At 38.7% G+C, this 17358-nt stretch overlaps 1 protein-coding gene and 1 pseudogene across 1 annotated transcript in view; both read left to right on the top strand.

Moving 5' to 3' along the window:
- LOC136126710 (cytochrome P450 4B1-like) overlaps nt 1-17358 on the top strand; it is a 121284-nt gene that overhangs the window by 91056 nt on the left and 12870 nt on the right.
- On the top strand, nt 301-875 carry LOC136138509 (dnaJ homolog subfamily C member 14 pseudogene; annotated as a pseudogene).

Genomic DNA, 17358 nt, shown 5'->3' with positions numbered 1-17358 from the left:
TCAAGCAGAGGAATAAGCAGGGGAATGCACCTGTAGCTAGTGGTCACTACTGCCAGCCTGAAGAGGAAGTGGCTCGACTGTTGACCATGGCTGGGCTTCCTGAGGATGAGCTAAACCCTTTTCATGTGCTGGGGGCTGGAGCCACAGCATCGGATGTTGAACTGAAGAAGGCCTATAGGCAGCTAGCTGTGATGGTTCATCCTGACAAAAAATAATCATCCCCGGGCTGAGGAGACCTTCAAGGTTTTGCAGGCAGCTTGGGACATTGTCAGCAACCCTGAAAGATGGAAGGAATATGAGATGAATCGAATGGCAGAGAATGAGCTGAGCCGGTCAGTGAATGAGTTTCTGTCCAAGCTGCAGGATGACCTCAAAGAAGCAATGAATACTGTGTGTGCAGCCAATGCCAGGGAAAGCATAGGAGGTTTGAAATGGACCAGGAACCTGAGAGTGCCAGATACTGTGCTGAGGGTAACAGGCTGCATCCTGCTGAGGAAGGAGAATTTGGGGCTGAGTCAAGCAGGTTGGGCCTCAAGATCACCTACTTTGCGCTGATGGATGGAAAGGTGTATGATATCACAGAGTGGGCTGGATGCCAGCATGTGGGAATCTCCCCAGATACGCACGGAGTCCCCTATCACATCTCATTTGGTTCACGGATGCCAGCACCAGTGAGCGGCAGAGAGCTACCCCAGATGCCCCTCCTGCTGACCTTCGGGATTTCTTGAGCCAGATCTTTCAAGTACCCCCAGGCCAGGTGTCCAACGGGAACTTCTTTGCAGCTCCTCAGCAGGGCCCTGGGGCCACTGCAGCCTCCAAGCCCAACAGCACAGTACCCAAAGGAGAAGCCAAACCAAAGTGGGGGAAGAAAGTGAGGAGGCCCTTCCAACGTTGACACCCCCCCTCTTTCCACAAATCAATGTCAGGGAGTCAAAAGGGCTGTGTACAGCGCAGGATGGAGTTGGATTAATTTATTTTTAAATATTTAAAAAAGGGAAAATTTTAAGCTCCAATTGTTCACTCAGTAGTTATAGGAAGCCCTGGAACTACTCTCCCTCCTCCACCAGCACCCAGGAACTGAGTCTTGTCTCCTGACAATACCAAAGAAACAGGGGGTGGCTAGAACAAAGAACCTAGGGCCTAGACCTGGGCTGGACGATATCTCCCATAGTAGTGTGGGAACTGGGTATTTCCCTGGGGTCTGTATGCCTTTGTCTTGTCTTTTGCTTCTACAGTTGATGACACCTCCTCCCCCTTTAAAAAAAAAAATCTTGGGTCCCCAAACCCTGTTGAACAATTCCAGCCATTTGAAAATCAACTCTTGTCATGCTTCTGGGCCCCAGTAGAGATAAGGTACCTAACCATGGAGCACGAATGACCGTGTAGTCACAAACATTTGTTTGAGCTGGGTCTGTCAGACCTACTAAGTCATACGTTTGGGCAGGCCCAGCAGCAATAGATCATAAGATAGAAGTGGTGCACCCGGGATCCGGTGCAACTAGCACCAGAGAGCACAAATAAGCTGCATGAGCTCTGTGTTATGCATGAGATAAGTGGCTCAAACTTCCATGTGGTCCACCTGTTGCTTGGGACACTCTCCCTCAGTTCATACCGATAGCTGCAGGTGTGGTCCTTTATGACTCACTTACGGAGGAGGGAAAAGGCTGAGCGTGGTGCTCACGTGGGTTGGTTCAGTCTGTGAGTGCAAGTTGTTAATGGACTGCTACTGCTCTACAGCCCCATTCAGGGGCAGTTCTGAAGGGCAGCAGTGAGAGGAAGTCTTCCCAACGCACAGAGCTTTAGGAAGTGCATCTGATCATACTTTCAATGAGAAATAGAATAAGAATGTACAGACTCATGAGCAGTGGTGAGTGGCTTGGCTGGTTTGACTGGAACCTAGAGGGAGAAAGATTAGAAAATAGGAGAGAAGAAGGTCTGCGAAACAGTTGTGTGGATGGAAAAATGCCAATGGGCACGAAGTGTGAAGATCTTTGTATTGTATCCTAATACCCACCCAAGAGTTTCTATCACAAAAGAGGCATAAAAAACCTGGTAGACAAAGTGACTCAATCAGTTATCATCAGCCTCTGTCATCATGTGTTCCAGTACTGGCACAAAGGGTACATGAGCAGGGTAGCCATAGTGGCAGGGAAGGAGGCTATGAATGGGTCCAGTAACATGGACTCCCTCTTACTCATGAAGTTTTTACCTAGCGACTGCCACTGTGAAACATTCAACCTACCAACAAAAGAGACCAATGCTAAACCCCTGAAACAGGACATCCCCTGAGAAGATAAACACATTGGATATCTTGCATCCTGAAAGAGAGAGAATTAATCTTAACTGGATTTGGCCAAGTTCCAGTTATTGGTTTACCATTCTTGCCTGCCGGGCTTCAGCTAACACCGTTGTTCAAGGGCTTACACAGGGTTTGGCTTAACACAAGGTCTCACACAACATCATCTTCGACTATGAGACCTGCTTTACAGGAAAGGAGGTATGGTGGTGAACATAGAACCATGGGACCCATCATATACTGCCCACCAAAATGTTTGTCCTGAAAAGGTGATGAAATGGCCTTTTGAAAGCACAGTTGAGGCTCCAACTTGGAGATAATACCTTGTGAGGATGGGGCCCCATGGATGTAATATACAACCTACTCATCGACCTAATGGTTCTGTATTTTCAATGCATAGATTACATCGGTCTAGAAACCAAACAGTGGAAGAAAAATTGACTCTGCTCACCATCACTCTCAGTGATTCACTTTGGGAAATTAATGTTCCCTTTATGCACAAAAATAGGCTCTGTGGATCTAAAGACTTTTTTCCCAAGGGGGAGATATTTCTACCAGGGGCACGGCAAAAATCCCATTAGACATTAATCTATGCTTCCACCCAGTTACTTCAGGTTCTTTTTACCAAGAGACAAGCAGGCAAGACAAGGAGTCCCATCCTGTAAAGGGTAATTGACCCTGATCATTAGGAGGAGGTATGGCTACTATTCACGGTGGGAGCAGGGTAAATTACTTTGACATCCAAATGACCAATTAGGAAATCTTCTGGCATTTACCTACCCAATTATGACAGTAGACAGACAAGTGCATCCTGAGATGATCATGTGTGATCAAGGGCTCAGTCCCTAAGGGATAAGGAGTTGAGTCACCCCATCTAGACCAGCAGAGATGCTAGCTGAAGACGAGGAAAATTTAGAAGGAGTAGAGGAGGGAGATGATGAGTATCATTTGTGACCTTGAGAGCACAAGTGGTCATCTCATTTGCCTTCTAAATTTCCCGAGGAATTTACTACATGAAGCAAGTGGATCCAAGCAGTGAACAGTGCGGATTATAAAGGAGATTATGGTGCACCACTGAGTTCCCCCTTTAGGAATGAGGTACATATTCCCCCAACTGCTAGGAGTATTAGCTGCTGATGGCTCACATCTATGTTCCTCTCTGGGAAATTCCCTAGGCCACATGAGCCTGCCTTGCCCAAGGTAACATTCCTCCTTTAGGGGCAGCCTGCAATCAATGATTGGTCAGTGTAGAGGTACAACGGTTATTCCCCTACCCCTTTTCAGTACAACTCTAAAGGACACCCCAGATTCAGTGCTTACCATGAGATTGCCCAAGCCAACTATTTCAAGTGTATCACAGTTCATATTCTCCCCCTGCCTAATCCCTGCTGTCCTTGCTTCCTCACAGGTGTTGTTCCATAGAGCATTTCCTAAAAACTACCTTGCAGGGTAGTATAAGTATTAAGGAAGCTAATTTAGTACAATGCTGAGAATATAGTATTGTGCCAAATAAATGATAGGCCAGTAGCAGCAAAACTGGAGTTAGAAATCTGAGGTGTGGGTCTTGACTCCAACACATACTTGCTTTGTAACCTTGAGAAAGTCAATTAATACCTCTGTTTTCTTATCCGTAAAATAAGGTTAATAACACCTGATAAATTGAGGAGTAGATATGAATGTGCTTTGGAAAGGTTAAGCACTAGACCAAGGTAGAGCAGAAATTTTTTTTTTTTTTTTTTTTTTTTTTTTTGCTGCTCTACTTCTACCAGCACTGTGCTAGGTGCTAAGGAAAGAAAATCTCACTTTCTTAGAACTTGCCTCTGACTCTCGTTCCAGATAGGAAATGGTGATACACAATGTTCCCAGCTGAAGAGAAACTTGACAGTTCTGTGCTTCGCCTTGAATGGGAAAAGTAGGCAAATATTTAAATATTTGAGTATTAGAAGGCCCTCTGCCAGAGTGACGTTAGGAAAGATGGCAAAGTCGGAAGCCCCAGGAATCCATATCTCCATTGAAACACTTGAGCTAGCAGGAGCTGTCTTAAGCAACTATTTTGGAACTCTGAGTCTAGTAGAACACTCATAACATCTAAGGAAAAGCTTGATGAAGGGACAGGTAAATTTCAGTCAGTTTCAGTTTTCTTGCATTAGTGGCTACTATCTCCAGGACAGGCAGCTGTGGGGGACAGTGGCATGTTTTTCCAGTGCAACTTGCTGGAGCCAGGGTTGGCAATAAGGCCCTGTCCTCCCAAGGCTGGAGTTGAGTGTTTCAGTTGCTGATTTGCTGCTTTTCATCACTAAGGGACCAGCACGATATGTTTCGGCCCCCACAGGCTGAAATGGCTTCCCAACTAAGAGGGAATTTTAAGTGACAGGATCTCCTCACCCCATCCTGTGAGCCAGATATTTAAAGAAATATTTTCCAGGTCACTGGCTGACAACAGAGACAATGGAAAACAACTGGCTGGCCACACACAACAAGGAATACACACTTTGCAAAAATAGTTTGGAAGAGTCACAAGGGATGGCTCCCAGCTTCAACAAGTAAAATACAAGTAATGACTGAAGAGTGACAGAATTAGACTTCCAAATTACTACAACATAAGAGTCAGAATGTCCAATAATCAACAAAAATTACAAAACATGCAAAGAAACGAAAAATATGACTCACTCAAAGGAAATAATATGACATAAACTATTCCTGAGGGAGCCTAGACATTGGAATTGTTTGTCAAAGATGTTAACCAACAGTCTTAAATATGTTCAATGAGTTAAAAGAAACCATGGACAAAGAGCTAAAGGAAATTAGGAAAATTGTGTTTAAACAAAATGAGATTATCAATAAAAAGATAGAAATTATAAAAATAAACAAAACAGAAAAGTACAATAACTGGCTCTGAAAAGTACAATAACTGAAAAGAAAAACTCACTAAAGAGATCTGACAGCAGATTTAAGCAAGCAGAAGAAATGATCAGTCAACTTGAAGATAAGACTTTTGAAATTAACCAGTTGGAGGAACAGAAGAAAAAGGAATGAAGGAAAACAAACAGAGCCTGAGACCTGTGGGACCCATGAAGCATACCAATACGTGCATTTTATGAATCTCACAAGAAGAGAGAGAAAGAGGAAGAAAAAATATTTGAAGAAATAATGGTCTAAAACTTCCTGAGACCTGTGGGACCCATGAAGCATACCAATACGTGCATTTTATGAATCTCACAAGAAGAGAGAGAAAGAGGAAGAAAAAATATTTGAAGAAATAATGGTCTAAAACTTCCTAAATCTGATGAAAGATCTGAATACACACATGTAAGAATCTCAATGAACTCCAAGCAGTATAAACTTGAAGAGATCCACACTGAGACACATTATAGTCAAATTATAAAAACCTAGAGGCAGAAAGAGAATTCTGAAAGCAGCAGGAGATAAGTGACTCATCACATACAAGGGATCCTTGATAAGATTAACAGCTGATTTCTCACCAGAAATCATGAAGGCCAGAAGACAGTGGAATGATATATGTGAAGTCCTGAAAGAAAATGTCAATTAAGAATTCTATATCTGGCAAAATTATCTTTAAGAATGAAGGAGAAATTAAGACATTCCAAGATAAACAGAAGCTGAGGGAATTTAATACCAGTACACCTGCCCCACAAAAAGTGCTAAAGAGGGACTTCCCTGGTGGCACAGTGGTTAAGAATCTGCCTGCCAATGCAGGGGACACCAGTTTGAGCTCTGGCCTGGGAAGATCCCACATGTCGTGGAGCAACTAAGCCTGTGCACCACAACTACTGAAGCCCATGCACCCTAGAGTCCATACTCTGCAACAAGAGAAGTCACCACAATGAGAAGCCCGCACACCACAACAAAGAGTAGCCCCCGCTTGCTGCAGCTAGAGAAAAGCCTGTGTGCAGCAACAAAGACCCAATGCAGCCAAATAAATAAATAAAAATATAAATAAAAATGCTAAAGAAAGTTCTTCAGCCTCAAATAAAGGACACTAAACAGTAACTTGAAGATATAAAACATATGTTAAAAAAACTAGTAAAGGTAACTTCATAGGTAAATATAAAAGCCAGTATTATTGTAGTTTTCTTTTGGTTTGTAGTTTCTTTTTTCTACATAGATGAAAAGGAAAATTCATTAAAATTATATAGCTATGTTAATAAGCATACAATATATAAAGACATAATCTTTGGCAATAATAATATAAAGAGGTTGGGACAGAGATGTATAGGAACACATGTTTATATACTACTAAGTATTATTCAATAAGATAAGTATAAATTTAAAGTGGTAATTGTAAGCTCCAAGATGACCACTAAGAAAATAAATTTAAAATATACATAAAAGGCAAGATGAAGGGAATCCAAAAGGCGTACTACAAAACATGAACAAAATGCAAAACAAAAAAGGCATTAATGGAGGAAATGAACACAAAACATATAAGACACACAGAAAACAAATAGCTGAATGGCAGAAGTAAATCCTTCTTTATAAGTAATCACATTAAATATAAATGCATTAGACTCTTCTATTGAAAGACAGAAGTTGGCAAATTAGATTAAAAGAAAAAAAACAGGATCCATCTATATGCTTCTAGAAGAGACACACTCTAGATACAAGGACACAAATGGTTGAAAGTAAAAGGATAAAAAGTAAAGTAAAAGGATAAAAAATATATCCCATGCAAACAGTACCCATAAAAGAGCTTCAGTGGCTATATTACTATCAGAAAAAATGGATTTTGAACTCAAAAATTTATAAGAGATAGTAAAGGACATGATATATTGATAAAAGGTTCAATACAGCAAGAAGATACAATTTTAAATACATACACACCCAACAAAGGGGCCCCAGAATATATGAATCAAAAGTTGACAGAATTGAAGGGAAAGATAGATAGTTCTATGATAAGTTGACGACTTCAATACCCCACCCAATAATATATTCTTTCAAGTGCACATGGAACATTCTTTGGGATAGACCATATGTTAGGCCACAAAAAAGTCTGAATAATTTTAAAAGATTGAAATAATACAGGGACTTCTCTGGTGGTCCACTGGTTAAGAATCTGCTTTCCAATGCAGTGGATGTGGGTTCAATCCCTCGTTGGAGAACTAAGATCCCACATGCCATGTGGCCCATACGCCACAACTACTGAGCCAGCATGCCACAACTAGGGAGAAGCCTACGCACCATGATGAAACATCCTGTGTGCCACAACTAAGGCCCAATGCAGTCAAAAATAAATAAATAAATACATACATACATACATATTTTTAAAAAAGAAATAATGCAAAGTACATTTTCTGATTACATGGAATGAAACTAGAAATCAATAACAAAAGAAAACTGAAAAATTCACAAATTTGTGGAAATTAAACAGAACACTTAAACAATCAATAGGTCAAAACCACAGAAGAATTAGAAAATACCGTAAGACAAATGAAAACAAAAGCATAATATGTCAAAACTTATGAGATACAGTGTAAGCAATGTTAGGAGGGAAACTTATAGCTGCAATCACATATATTGAAAAAAAAGAAAGGTCTCAAATGATAACTTAACTGCATACCTTAAGGACTTAGAAAAAGAAAAGCAAACTATACCCAAAGCTGACAGAAAGAAAGAAATAATAAAGGTTAGAATGGAGATAAATAAAATAGAGAATAAAAAAAAGCAATAGATAAAATCAACAAAACCAAAAGATGGCTCTTTGAAAAGATCAATAAGATGACAACCTTCAGCTAGATTGACTAAAGGAAAAAAGAGATGACTCAAGTTAAAAAATCAGAAATGAAAGTGGGGATATTACTACTGATTTTACAGAAATAAAAAGGATTATAAAAGAATACTTTGAACAGTTGTATACTAACAAATTAGGTAACTTAGATGAAATTGACAAGTTCCTAGAAACACATAATCTACCAAACTGACTTAAGAAGAAATAGAAGATCCAAATAGAAGTGTAACTAGTAAGGAGATCAAATAAGTAATCAAAAACCTCCCAAATAAGAAAAGCCCAGATCAGATGGCTTCACTGGTGAATTGTATCAAATGTTTAAAGAAGAAATAACACCAATTCTTCTCAAACTCTTCCACAAAGTTGGAGAGGAGGAAACACTTCTTTTCTCATTCTATAAGGTCAACATTACCTTGATACAAAACCCAAAGACACCACAACAAAAGAAAGCTGCAGGTCAATATTTCTTATGATTATAGAAGCAAAAATCCTTAACAAAATACTAGCAAATTCAATAGTATATTAAAAGGATTATACATCTTGACCAAATGACATGTATTCCAGGAATTACAAGGGTGATTCAACATACAAAAATCAATAAATATAATACACCACGTTAATAGAATGAAGGGGGAAAAAACTGACATGATCATCTCAGTTGATGCAGAAAAAGTATTTGACAATATTCAACACCCTTTTATGATAAAAACACTTAATAAATTAGAAACAGAAGGAAACTTCCTCAAAACAATAAAGGTTATATATGAAAAACCCACAGGTAACAACATACTCAACAGTGAAAGACAAAGATTTTCTGCTGATATCAGGAAAAATAAGGATGCCCACTTTCATCACTTCTATTTAACACAGTACTGGAAGTTTCAGCTGGGGCAATTAGGCAAGAAAAAGAAATAAAAAGCATTCAAATTGGAAAGAAAGTAGTAAAATTATCTCTTTGCATATGATAAGATTTTATATGTAAAAAACCCTGAAGAATCAACAAAAAAAATTGTTAGAGCTAATGAACTAATTCATCAAAGTTGCAGGATATAAAATCAATACATAAAATCAGATGTATTTCTATATACTTGCAATGAACAGCTGAAAAAGAAACTTTTAAAATCCATTTACAAAAGCATCAAAAAGAATAAAATACTTAGGAATAAATTTAACCAAAAAGATGAAAGACTTGTACACTGAAAACTATAAAACATTACTGAAAGGAATTAAAGAAGACACAAATAAATGGAAAGACGTCCAATGTTAATGGATTGAAACACTTAGTGTTGTTAAGGTGAAAATACTACCAAAAGCAATGAATAGATTCAATACAATCCCTATCAAAACTCCAATGATTTTTTTTTACAGAAATAGAAAAACTCATCCTAAAATTTATATAGAATCTCAAGGGACACCAAACAGCCAAAACTAACTACAAAAAAAGAACAAAGTTGGAGGCCTTATACTTCCTGATTTCAAAACTTACTACAAAGCTACAATAATCAAACCATTGTGGTACTGGCATAAGGATAAATGTATAGACAAAAGGGAAAAATAGAGTACTCAGAAGTAAACCCTACCATATATGGCTTATTGATATTCAACAAGGGTGTCAAGACAATTCAACGGGGGAAAAGACAGTCTTTCCAGCAAGTGATGCTGGGAAAACTGGATATCCATATGCAGAAGAATGAAGGTGAACTCTTACCTTACAGCATATACAAAAAAATAACACAAAATGGATCAAAGAGTTAAAAGATAGCTTGCACAATGGCAGAAAATATTCATATATATCAGAATGAAAAAGAACTCCTACAACTCAACAACAAAAAAACATCAATTCATTCAAAAATAGGCAAGGGACTTCAACAGACACATCACCAAAGAAGATATGCAAGTGACCAAAAAGCACATGAAAAGATGCTCAACATCATTAGTCATTACAGAAATGTAAATCAAAACCAATGAGATACTATCTCACACCCTTGAGGATGGCTATAATTATTTTTTTGAAAAAGCAAATAAAAAATAACAAATGGACAGGATGTGGGAAAATTGGGACTTTTGTGCATCACTGGTAAATGTGAAAGGGTGCAGCCACCACCAAATACAGCTTGACAATTTCTCAAAAAGCTAAAAATAGAATTCTACTCCTAGGTATATACCCAAAGGGATCGAAAGCAAGAACTCAAACAGATACTGGTAAGGCAATGTTCGTTGCAACAAACTAACAACTGACAAAAGGTAGAAAGAACATAAGTGTCCATCGATAGATGAATGGATACACAAAATGTGGTATATACATACAAAGAAATATTATTCAGTCATGGAAAGGAATGGTGTTCTGATATACGCTACTACATGGATGAAGCTTGACAACATTATGCTAAGTAACAGAAGCCAGACGCAAAAAGAAAAATATTGTATGATTCCACTTATATGTAGAATTTAGTATAGTCGAATTCATAGAGACAGAAAGTGGATTGAGATTACCAGGGCATGTGGGAAGGCAGAATGGGAAGTTAATCCTTAATGGCTACAGAGTTTCTTTGGCGTGATGCAAAATTTTTGGAAATATGTAGTTGCAATGGCTACACAAAAGTGAATGTAATTAATGCCACTGAATTGTATACTTTAAAATGGTTAAAGTGGCAAACTTTATATTATATATATATATTACTAATTAAAAAAATAAGAATTTAATATTCCAAAAATCTTTGATGGTAAATGGATGAATTGTATAGTATGTAAATTATATATCAATAAGGCTGGGGGTTTTTTTTTGGTTTTTTTAGCTGTTTTTTTTTTTAACATCTTTATTGGAGTATAATTGCTTTACAATGGTGTGTTACTTTCTGCGTTATAACAAAGTGAATCAGTTATACATATACATATGTCCCCACATCTCTCCCCCCTTTGTCTCCCTCCCTCCCATCCTCCCTATCCCACCCCTCTAGGTGGTCACAAAGCACCGAGCTGATCTCCCTGTGCTATGCGGCTGCTTCCCACTAGCTGTCTATTTTACGTTTGGTACTGTATATATGTACACGACACCCTCTCACTTTGTCCCAGCTTACCCTTCCCTCTCCCCATATCCTCAAGTCCATTCTCTAGTAGGTCTGCATCTTTATTCCCGTCTTGCCCCTAGGTTCTTCATGACCTTTTTTTTCTTTTTTTTTTAGATTCCATATATATGCGTTAGCATACGGTATTTGTTTTTCTCTTTCTGACTTCATTCTGTATGACAGACTCTAGATCCATCCATCTCACTACAAATAACTCAATTTCATTTCTTTTTATGGGTGAGAAACATTCCATTGTATATATATGCCACATCTTCCTTATCCATTCATCTGTTGATGGACACTTAGGTTGCTTCCATGTCCTGGCTATTATAAATAGAGCCACAATGAACATTTTGGTACATGACTCTTTTTGAATTATGGTTTCCTCAGGGTATATGCCCAGTAGTGGGATTGCTTGGTCATATGGTAGTTCTATTTTTAGTTTTTTAAGGAACTTCCATACTGTTCTCCATAGTGGCTGTATCAATTTACATTCCCACCAAAAGTTCAAGAGGGTTCCCTATTATCCACACCCTCTCCAGCATTTATTGCTTGTAGATTTTTTGATGATGGCCATTCTGACTTGTTTGAGGTGATACCTCATTGTAATTTTGATTTGCATTCCTCTAATGATTAGTGATGTTGAGCATCCTTTCATGTGTTTGTTAGCAATCTGTATATCTTCTTTAGAGAAATGTCTACTTAGGTCTTTTGCCCTTTTTAAAACTCGATTGTTTGTTTGTTTTTTTTTTTTTTGCAGTACGCGGGCCTCTCACTGTTGTGGCCTCTCCCGTTGCGGAGCACAGGCTCCAGACGCGCAGGCTCAGTGGCCATGGCTCACGGGCCCAGCCACTCCGCGGCATGTGGGATCTTCCCGGACCGGGGCACGAACCCGTGTCCCCTGCATCGGCAGGCGGACTCTCAACCACTGTGCCACCAGGGAAGCCCCAATTGTTTGTTTTTTTGATATTGAGCTGCATGAACTGCTTGCATACTTTGGAGATTAATCTTTGTCAGTTGCTTTGTTTGCAAATATTTTCTCCCATTCTGAGGGTTGTCTTTTCGTCTTGTTTATGGTTTCCTTTGCTATGCAAAAGCTTGTAAGTTTCATCAGGTCCCATTTGTTTATTTTTGTTTTTATTTCCATTTCTCTAGGAGGTGGGTCAAAAAAGATCTTGCTGTGATTTATGTCATAGAGTGTTCTACCTGTTCTGCCCTAAGAGTTTGATAGTGTCTGGCCTTACATTTAGGTCTTTAATCCATTTTGAGTTTATTTTTGTGTATGGTGTTAGGGAGTGTTCTAATTTTTCTTTTACATGTAGCTGTCCAGTTTTCCCAACACCACTTATTGAAGAGGCTGCCTTTTCTCCACTGTATATTTTTTCCTTCTTTATCAAAGATAAGGTGACCATACGTGTGTAGGTTTATCTCTGGGCTTCCTATCCTGTTCCATTGACCTATATTTCTGTTTTTGTGCCAGTACCATACTGTCTTGATTACTGTAACTTTGTAGTATAGTCTGAAGTCAGGGAGCCTGATTCCTCCAGCTCCATTTTTCTTTCTCAAGATTGCTTTGCCTATTCGGGGTCTTTTCTGTTTCCATACAAATTGTGCAATTTTTTGTTCTAGTTCTGTGAAAACTGCCAGCGGTAGTTTGATAGGGATTGCATTGAATCTGTAGATTGCTTTGGGTAGTAGAGTCATTTTCACAATGTTGATTCTTTCAATCCAAGAACATGGTATATCTCTCCATCTATCTGTATCATCTTTAATTTCTTTCATCAGTGTCTTATAATTTTCTGCATACAGGTCTTTTGTCTCCTTAGGTAGGTTTATTCCTAGATATTTTATTCTTTTTGTTGCAATGGTAAATGGGAGTGTTTTCTTAATTTCACTTTCCGAATTTTCATCATTAGTGTATAGGAATGCAAGAGATTTCTGTCCATCAATTGTGTATCCTGCTACTTTACCAAATTCACTGATGAGCTCTAGTAGTTTTCTGGTAGCATCTTTAGGATTCTCTATGCATAGTATCATGTCATCTGCAAACAGTGACAACTTTACTTCTTCTTTTCCGATTTGGATTCCATTTATTTCTTTTTCTTCTCTGATTGCTGTGGCTAAAACTTCCAAAACTATGTTGAATAATAGTGGTGAGAGTGGGCAACCTTGTCTTGTTCCTGATCTTAGTGGAAATGGTTTCAGCTTTTCACCATTGAGGATGATGTTGGCTGTGGGTTTGTCATATATGGCCTTTATTATTTGTAGGTAAGTTCCCTCTACGCCTACTATCTGGAGGGTTTTTTTTTTATCATAAATGGGTGTTGAATATTGTCAAAAGCTTTCTCTGCATCTATTGAGATGATCATATGTTTTCTCTCCTTCAATTTGTTAATATGGTATATCACATTGATTGATTTGCATACATTGAAGAATCCTTGCATTCCTGGGATAAACCCCACTGATCATGGTGTATGATCCTTTTAATGTGCTGTTGGATTCTGTTTGTTGAGGATTTTTGCATCTATGTTCATCAGTGATATTGGCCTGTAGTTTTCTTTCTTTGTGACATCTCTGTCTGGTTTTGGTATCAGGGTGATGGTGGCCTGATAGAATGAGTTTGGGAGTGTTCCTCCCTCTGCTATATTTTGGAAGAGTTTGAGAAGGATAGGTGTTAGCTTTTCTCTAAATATCTGATAGAATTTGCCTGTGAAGCCATCTGTTCCTGGACTTTTGTTTGTTGGAAGATATTTAATCACAGTTTCAATTTCAGTGCTTGTGATTGGTCTGTTCATATTTTCTATTTCTTCCTGGCTCAGTCTTGGGAGATTGTGCATTTCTAAGAATTTGTCCATTTCTTCCATGTTGTCCATTTTATTTGCATATAGTTGCTTGTAGTAATCTCTCACGATGCTTTGTATTTCTGCAGTGTCAGTTGTTACTTCTCCTTTTTCATTTCTAATTCTATTGATTTGAGTCTTCTCCCTTTTTTTCTTGATGAGTCTGGCTAATGGTTTATCAATTTCGTTTATCTTCTCAAAGAAGCAGCCTTTAGTTTTATTGATCTTTGCTATCATTTCATTCATTTCTTTTGCATTTATTTCTGATCTGATCTTTATGATTTCTTTCCTTCTGCTAACTTTGGGGGTTTTTTGCTCTTCTTTCTCTGATTGCTTTAGGTGTAAGCTTAGGTTGTTTATTTGAGATGTTCTTGTTTCTTAAGGTAGGATTGTATTGCTATAAACTTCCCTCTTAGAACTGCTTTTGTTGCATCCCATAGGTTTTGGGTCGTCGTGTTTTCATTGTTGTTTCTTTCTACGTATTTTTTTATTTTCTCTTTGATTTCTTCAGTGATCTCTTGGTTATTAAGTAGTGTATTGTTGAGCCTCCATGTGTTTGTACTTATTACAGATTTTTTCCTGTTATTGATATCTAGTCTCATAGCATTGTGGTCGGAAAAGGTACTTGATACGATTTCAGTTTTCTTAAATTATCAAGGCTTGATTTGTGACCCAAGATATGATCTGTCCTGGAGAATGTTCCATGAACACTTGAGAAAAATGTGTATTCTGTTGTTTTTGGATGGAATGTCCTATAAATATCAATTAAGTCCATCTTGTTTAATGTATCATTTAAAGCTTGTGTTTCCTTATTTATTTTCATTTTGGATGATCTGTCCATTGGTGAAAGTGGGGTGTTAAAGTCCCCTACTATGATTGTGTTACTGTCGATTTCCCCTTTTATGGCTGTTAGTATTTGCCTTATGTATTGAGGTGCTCCTATGCTGGATGCATAAATATTTACAATTGTTATATCTTCTTCTTGGATTGATCCCTTTATCATTATGTAGTGTCCTTCTTTATCTCTTGTAATAGTCTTTGTTTTAAAGTCTATTTTGTCTGATATGAGAATTGCTACTCCATCTTTCTTTTGATTTCCATTTGCATGGAATATCTTCTTAAATCCCCTCACTTTCAGTTTGTATGTGTCCCTAGGTCTGAAGTGAGTCTCTTGTACACAGCATATATATGGGTCTTGTTTTTGTATCCATTTAGGCAGTCTATGTCTTTTGGTTGGAGCATTTAATCCATTTACATTTAAGGTGATTATCGATATGTATATTCCTAATTACCATTTTCTTAATTGTTTACGGTTTGTTATTGTAGGTCTTTTCCTTCTCTTGTGTTTCCCGCCTAGAGAAGTTCCTTTAGCATTTGCTGTAAAGCTGGTTTGCTGGTGCTGAATTCTCTTAGCTTTTGCTTGTCTGTAAAGGTTTTAATTTCTCTGTCAAATCTGAATGAGATCCGTGCTTGGTAGAGTAATCTTGGTTGTAGGTTTTTCCCCTTCATCACTTTATATATGTCCTGCCACTCCCTTCTGGCTTGCAGAGTTTCTGCTGAAAGATCAGCTGTTAACCTTATGGGGATTCCCTTGTGTGTTATTTGTTGTTTTTCCCTTGCTGCTTTCAATATTTTTTCTTTGTATTTAATTTTTGATAGTTTAAATAATATGTGTCTTGGTGTGTTTCTCCTTGGATTTATCCTATATAGGACTCTCTGTGCTTCCTGGACTTGATTAACTATTTCCTTTCCCATATTAGGGAAGTTTTCAACTATAATCTCTTCAAATATTTTCTCAGTCCCTTTCTTTTTCTCTTCTTCTTCTGGGACCCCTATATTTCGACTGTTGGTACGTTTAATGTTGTCCCAGAGGTCTCTGAGACTGTCCTCAATTCTTTTCATTCTTTTTTCTTTATTCTGTTTGGCAGTAGTTATTTCCACTATTTTATCTTCCAGGTCACTTATCTGTTCTGCCTCAGTTATTCTGCTATTGATCCCTTCTGGAGAATTTTTAATTTCATTTATTGTGTTGTTCATCACTGTTTGTTTGCTCGTTAGTTCTTCTAGGTCCTTTTTAAATGTTTCTTGTATTTTCTGCATTCTATTTCCAAGATTTTGGATCATCTTTACTATCATTATTCTGAATTCTTTTTCAGGTAGACTGCCTATTTCCTCTTCATTTATTAGGTCTGGTGGGTTTCTGCCTTGCTCCTTCATCTGCTGTGTGTTTCTGTCTTCTCATTTTGCTTAACTTACTGTGTTTGAGGTCTCCGTTTCGCAGGCTGCAGGTTCGTAGTTCCCGTTGTTTTTGGTGTCTGTTCCCAGTGGCTAAGGTTGGTTCAGTGGGCTGTGTAGGCTTCCTGGTGGAGGGGACTAGTGCCTGGTGGATGGGGTTGGATCTTGTCTTTCTGGTGGGCAGGTCCACGTCTGGTGGTGTGTTTTGGGGTGTCTGTTGCCTTATTATGATTTTAGGCAGCCTCTCTGCTAATGGATGGGATGGTGTTCCTGTCTTGCTAGTTGTTTGCCATGGGGTGTCCAGCACTGTAGCTTGCTGGTCGTTGAGTGTAGCTGGGTCTTGGCATTGAGATGGAGATCTCTGGGAGATTTTCGCTGTTTGATATTACGTGGAGCTGGGAGGTCTCTTGTGGACCAATGTCCTGAACTTGGCTCTCCTACCTCAGAGCCACAGCCCTGACGCCTGGCTGGAGCAACAAGAGCCTGTCATCCACATGGATCAGAATAAAAGGGAGAAGAAAAAAGAAGGAAAGGAAGAAGAAGATAAAATAAAATAAGATAAAGTTATTAAAATAAAAAATAATAATTATTAAAAAAAATTTTTTAAGTAATAAAAAAAAAACAACTGACAGACAGAACCCTAGGACAAATGGTAAAAGCAAAGTTATACAGACAAAATCACACACAGAAGCATACACATACACACTCACAAAAAGGGAAAAAAGGAAAAAATATATATATATATCGTTGCTCCCAAAGTCCACCTCCTCAATTTGGGATGATTCGTTGTCTAATCAGGTATTCCACAGATGCAGGGTACATCAAGCTGATTGTGGAGATTTAATCCACTGCTCCTGAGGCTACTGGGAGAAATTTCCCTTTCTCTTCTTTGTTCGCACAGCTCCTGGGGTTCAGCTTTGGATTTGGCCCCACCTCTGTGTGTAGGTCGCCTGAGGGCGTCTGCTTTTTGCTCAGACAGGACGGGGTTAAAGGAGCATCTGATTCGGGGGCTCTGGCTCACTCAGGCCTGGGGGAGGGTGGGGAACGGATGCGGGGCAAGCCTGCGGCGGCAGAGGCTGGCATGACGTTGCACCAGCCTGAGGCGCGCCGTGAGTTCTCCCGGGGAAGTTGTACTTGGATTATGGGACCCTGGCAATGTCAGGCTGCACAGGCTCC

Source organism: Phocoena phocoena, chromosome 1, assembly GCF_963924675.1.
Source record: "Phocoena phocoena chromosome 1, mPhoPho1.1, whole genome shotgun sequence".
NCBI lineage: Eukaryota > Metazoa > Chordata > Mammalia > Artiodactyla > Phocoenidae > Phocoena > Phocoena phocoena.
The sequence above is the reverse complement of the archived record's forward strand: the minus strand, read 5'-3'. Positions and strand labels throughout refer to the sequence as shown.